The sequence below is a fragment of the Megalopta genalis genome, unplaced genomic scaffold, assembly GCF_051020955.1.
Source record: "Megalopta genalis isolate 19385.01 unplaced genomic scaffold, iyMegGena1_principal scaffold0061, whole genome shotgun sequence".
Lineage (NCBI taxonomy): Eukaryota > Metazoa > Arthropoda > Insecta > Hymenoptera > Halictidae > Megalopta > Megalopta genalis.
The window spans coordinates 112,501-118,993 of record NW_027476130.1 but is presented as its reverse complement, the minus strand read 5'-3'; positions in this window follow the sequence as shown (position 1 = coordinate 118,993).

Below are 6,493 nucleotides of genomic sequence, written 5' to 3'. Positions count from 1 at the left end.
TTTCGGTTTTTTCAATTTTCTGGAAAATCCTATCATTAGATTTTTTTAAAAATACGATATTCTTGCTTAACTAACGTTTTTACATAGGGATTAAGCATTTAGAACGAAATCTAATGTAGGAAAATGGTACTTTACTCTTGATCGGTACGTTGGGACTTTGAAAATATTCGGGCGTTCCAATCGCTCGTCTGTTGCATCATAGCGCGTCTCGGCGCAATCGACCGATTCGCTCGACCCATTATTTTCGATTTACGGCAAAAATAAATTTTTCTCATTTCATTCAATAACATATTCTTGCTTAGATAACTTTTTTACATAGGGATTAAGCATTTAGAACGATATAATGTTTAAAATAAGGGCACTTTACTCTTGACATTTTACGGTTTTTTCAATTTTATGAAAAATCCTATCATTAGATTTTTTTAAAAATACGATAATCTTGCTTAACTAACGTTTCTACATAGGGATTAAGCATTTAGAACGAAATCTAATGTCAGAAAATGGCACTTTACTCTTGACATTTTTCGGTTTTTTCAATTTTCTGGAAAATCCTATCATTAGATTTTTTTTAAAATACGATATTCTTGCTTAACTAACGTTTTTACATAGGGATTAAGCATTTAGAACGAAATCTAATGTAGGAAAATGGTACTTTACTCTTGATCGGTACGTTGGGACTTTGAAAATATTCGGGCGTTCCAATCGCTCGTCTGTTGCATCATAGCGCGTCTCGGCGCAATCGACCGATTCGCTCGACCCATTATTTTCGATTTACGGCTAAAATAAATTTTTCTCATTTTATTCAATAACATATTCTTGCTTAGATAACTTTTTTACATAGGGATTAAGCATTTAGAACGATATAATGTTTAAAATAAGGGCACTTTACTCTTGACATTTTACGGTTTTTTCAATTTTCTGAAAAATCCTATCATTAGATTTTTTTAAAAATACGATAATCTTGCATAACTAACGTTTCTACATAGGGATTAAGCATTTAGAACGAAATCTAATGTCAGAAAATGGCACTTTACTCTTGACATTTTTCGGTTTTTTCAATTTTCTGGAAAATCCTATCATTAGATTTTTTTAAAAATACGATATTCTTGCTTAACTAACGTTTTTACATAGGGATTAAGCATTTAGAACGAAATCTAATGTAGGAAATTGGTACTTTACTCTTGATCGGTACGTTGGGACTTTGAAAATATTCGGCCGTACGCGGCGCGTCTCGGCGCTTCGAACAGCTCCGGTGTCCCCATTATTTTCGATTTACGGCTAAAATAAATTTTTCTAATTTTTTTCAATAACATATTCTTGCTTAAATAACTTTTTTACATAGGGATTAAGCATTTAGAACGATACATTGTTTAAAATAAGGGCACTTTACTCTTGACATTTTACGGTTTTTTCAATTTTATGAAAAATCCTATCATTAGATTTTTTTAAAAATACGATAATCTTGCTTAACTAACGTTTCTACATAGGGATTAAGCATTTAGAACGAAATCTAATGTAGGAAAATGGTACTTTACTCTTGATCGGTACGTTGGGACTTTGAAAATATTCGGGCGTTCCAATCGCTCGTCTGTTGCATCATAGCGCGTCTCGGCGCAATCGACCGATTCGCTCGACCCATTATTTTCGATTTACGGCTAAAATAAATTTTTCTCATTTTATTCAATAACATATTCTTGCTTAGATAACTTTTTTACATAGGGATTAAGCATTTAGAACGATATAATGTTTAAAATAAGGGCACTTTACTCTTGACATTTTACGGTTTTTTCAATTTTATGAAAAATCCTATCATTAGATTTTTTTAAAAATACGATAATCTTGCTTAACTAACGTTTCTACATAGGGATTAAGCATTTAGAACGAAATCTAATGTCAGAAAATGGCACTTTACTCTTGACATTTTTCGGTTTTTTCAATTTTCTGGAAAATCCTATCATTAGATTTTTTTTAAAATACGATATTCTTGCTTAACTAACGTTTTTACATAGGGATTAAGCATTTAGAACGAAATCTAATGTAGGAAAATGGTACTTTACTCTTGACCGGTACGTTGGGACTTTGAAAATATTCGGGCGTTCCAATCGCTCGGCTGTTGCATCATAGCGCGTCTCGGCGCAATCGACCGATTCGCTCGACCCATTATTTTCGATTTACGGCTAAAATAAATTTTTCTCATTTTATTCAATAACATATTCTTGCTTAGATAACTTTTTTACATAGGGATTAAGCATTTAGAACGATATAATGTTTAAAATAAGGGCACTTTACTCTTGACATTTTACGGTTTTTTCAATTTTATGAAAAATCCTATCATTAGATTTTTTTAAAAATACGATATTCTTGCTTAACTAACGTTTCTACATAGGGATTAAGCATTTAGAACGAAATCTAATGTCAGAAAATGGCACTTTACTCTTGACATTTTTCGGTTTTTTCAATTTTCTGGAAAATCCTATCATTAGATTTTTTTAAAAATACGATATTCTTGCTTAACTAACGTTTTTACATAGGGATTAAGCATTTAGAACGAAATCTAATGTAGGAAAATGGTACTTTACTCTTGATCGGTACGTTGGGACTTTGAAAATATTCGGCCGTACGCGGCGCGTCTCGGCGCTTCGAACAGCTCCGGTGTCCCCATTATTTTCGATTTACGGCTAAAATAAATTCTTCTAATTTTTTTCAATTACATATTCTTGCTTAAATAACTTTTTTACATAGGGATTAAGCATTTAGAACGATACATTGTTTAAAATAATGGCACTTTACTCTTGACATTTTACGGTTTTTTCAATTTTCTGAAAAATCCTATCATTAGATTTTTTTAAAAATACGATATTCTTGCTTAACTAACGTTTCTACATAGGGATTAAGCATTTAGAACGAAATCTAATGTCAGAAAATGGCACTTTACTCTTGACATTTTTCGGTTTTTTCAATTTTCTGGAAAATCCTATCATTAGATTTTTTTAAAAATACGATATTCTTGCTTAACTAACGTTTTTACATAGGGATTAAGCATTTAGAACGAAATCTAATGTAGGAAAATGGTACTTTACTCTTGATCGGTACGTTGGGACTTTGAAAATATTCGGGCGTTCCAATCGCTCGTCTGTTGCATCATAGCGCGTCTCGGCGCAATCGACCGATTCGCTCGACCCATTATTTTCGATTTACGGCTAAAATAAATTTTTCTCATTTTATTCAATAACATATTCTTGCTTAGATAACTTTTTTACATAGGGATTAAGCATTTAGAACGATATAATGTTTAAAATAAGGGCACTTTACTCTTGACATTTTACGGTTTTTTCAATTTTATGAAAAATCCTATCATTAGATTTTTTTAAAAATACGATAATCTTGCTTAACTAACGTTTCTACATAGGGATTAAGCATTTAGAACGAAATCTAATGTCAGAAAATGGCACTTTACTCTTGACATTTTTCGGTTTTTTCAATTTTCTGGAAAATCCTATCATTAGATTTTTTTTAAAATACGATATTCTTGCTTAACTAACGTTTTTACATAGGGATTAAGCATTTAGAACGAAATCTAATGTAGGAAAATGGTACTTTACTCTTGATCGGTACGTTGGGACTTTGAAAATATTCGGGCGTTCCAATCGCTCGTCTGTTGCATCATAGCGCGTCTCGGCGCAATCGACCGATTCGCTCGACCCATTATTTTCGATTTACGGCTAAAATAAATTTTTCTCATTTTATTCAATAACATATTCTTGCTTAGATAACTTTTTTACATAGGGATTAAGCATTTAGAACGATATAATGTTTAAAATAAGGGCACTTTACTCTTGACATTTTACGGTTTTTTCAATTTTCTGAAAAATCCTATCATTAGATTTTTTTAAAAATACGATAATCTTGCATAACTAACGTTTCTACATAGGGATTAAGCATTTAGAACGAAATCTAATGTCAGAAAATGGCACTTTACTCTTGACATTTTTCGGTTTTTTCAATTTTCTGGAAAATCCTATCATTAGATTTTTTTAAAAATACGATATTCTTGCTTAACTAACGTTTTTACATAGGGATTAAGCATTTAGAACGAAATCTAATGTAGGAAATTGGTACTTTACTCTTGATCGGTACGTTGGGACTTTGAAAATATTCGGCCGTACGCGGCGCGTCTCGGCGCTTCGAACAGCTCCGGTGTCCCCATTATTTTCGATTTACGGCTAAAATAAATTTTTCTAATTTTTTTCAATAACATATTCTTGCTTAAATAACTTTTTTACATAGGGATTAAGCATTTAGAACGATACATTGTTTAAAATAAGGGCACTTTACTCTTGACATTTTACGGTTTTTTCAATTTTATGAAAAATCCTATCATTAGATTTTTTTAAAAATACGATAATCTTGCTTAACTAACGTTTCTACATAGGGATTAAGCATTTAGAACGAAATCTAATGTAGGAAAATGGTACTTTACTCTTGACATTTTTCGGTTTTTTCAATTTTCTGGAAAATCCTATCATTAGATTTTTTTAAAAATACGATATTCTTGCTTAACTAACGTTTTTACATAGGGATTAAGCATTTAGAACGAAATCTAATGTAGGAAAATGGTACTTTACTCTTGATCGGTACGTTGGGACTTTGAAAATATTCGGGCGTTCCAATCGCTCGTCTGTTGCATCATAGCGCGTCTCGGCGCAATCGACCGATTCGCTCGACCCATTATTTTCGATTTACGGCTAAAATAAATTTTTCTCATTTTATTCAATAACATATTCTTGCTTAGATAACTTTTTTACATAGGGATTAAGCATTTAGAACGATATAATGTTTAAAATAAGGGCACTTTACTCTTGACATTTTACGGTTTTTTCAATTTTATGAAAAATCCTATCATTAGATTTTTTTAAAAATACGATAATCTTGCTTAACTAACGTTTCTACATAGGGATTAAGCATTTAGAACGAAATCTAATGTCAGAAAATGGCACTTTACTCTTGACATTTTTCGGTTTTTTCAATTTTCTGGAAAATCCTATCATTAGATTTTTTTTAAAATACGATATTCTTGCTTAACTAACGTTTTTACATAGGGATTAAGCATTTAGAACGAAATCTAATGTAGGAAAATGGTACTTTACTCTTGATCGGTACGTTGGGACTTTGAAAATATTCGGGCGTTCCAATCGCTCGTCTGTTGCATCATAGCGCGTCTCGGCGCAATCGACCGATTCGCTCGACCCATTATTTTCGATTTACGGCTAAAATAAATTTTTCTCATTTTATTCAATAACATATTCTTGCTTAGATAACTTTTTTACATAGGGATTAAGCATTTAGAACGATATAATGTTTAAAATAAGGGCACTTTACTCTTGACATTTTACGGTTTTTTCAATTTTCTGAAAAATCCTATCATTAGATTTTTTTAAAAATACGATAATCTTGCATAACTAACGTTTCTACATAGGGATTAAGCATTTAGAACGAAATCTAATGTCAGAAAATGGCACTTTACTCTTGACATTTTTCGGTTTTTTCAATTTTCTGGAAAATCCTATCATTAGATTTTTTTAAAAATACGATATTCTTGCTTAACTAACGTTTCTACATAGGGATTAAGCATTTAGAACGAAATCTAATGTCAGAAAATGGCACTTTACTCTTGACATTTTTCGGTTTTTTCAATTTTCTGGAAAATCCTATCATTAGATTTTTTTTAAAATACGATATTCTTGCTTAACTAACGTTTTTACATAGGGATTAAGCATTTAGAACGAAATCTAATGTAGGAAAATGGTACTTTACTCTTGACCGGTACGTTGGGACTTTGAAAATATTCGGGCGTTCCAATCGCTCGTCTGTTGCATCATAGCGCGTCTCGGCGCAATCGACCGATTCGCTCGACCCATTATTTTCGATTTACGGCTAAAATAAATTTTTCTCATTTTATTCAATAACATATTCTTGCTTAGATAACTTTTTTACATAGGGATTAAGCATTTAGAACGATATAATGTTTAAAATAAGGGCACTTTACTCTTGACATTTTACGGTTTTTTCAATTTTCTGAAAAATCCTATCATTAGATTTTTTTAAAAATACGATAATCTTGCATAACTAACGTTTCTACATAGGGATTAAGCATTTAGAACGAAATCTAATGTCAGAAAATGGCACTTTACTCTTGACATTTTTCGGTTTTTTCAATTTTCTGGAAAATCCTATCATTAGATTTTTTTTAAAATACGATATTCTTGCTTAACTAACGTTTTTACATAGGGATTAAGCATTTAGAACGAAATCTAATGTCAGAAAATGGCACTTTACTCTTGACATTTTTCGGTTTTTTCAATTTTCTGGAAAATCCTATCATTAGATTTTTTTAAAAATACGATATTCTTGCTTAACTAACGTTTTTACATAGGGATTAAGCATTTAGAACGAAATCTAATGTAGGAAATTGGTACTTTACTCTTGATCGGTA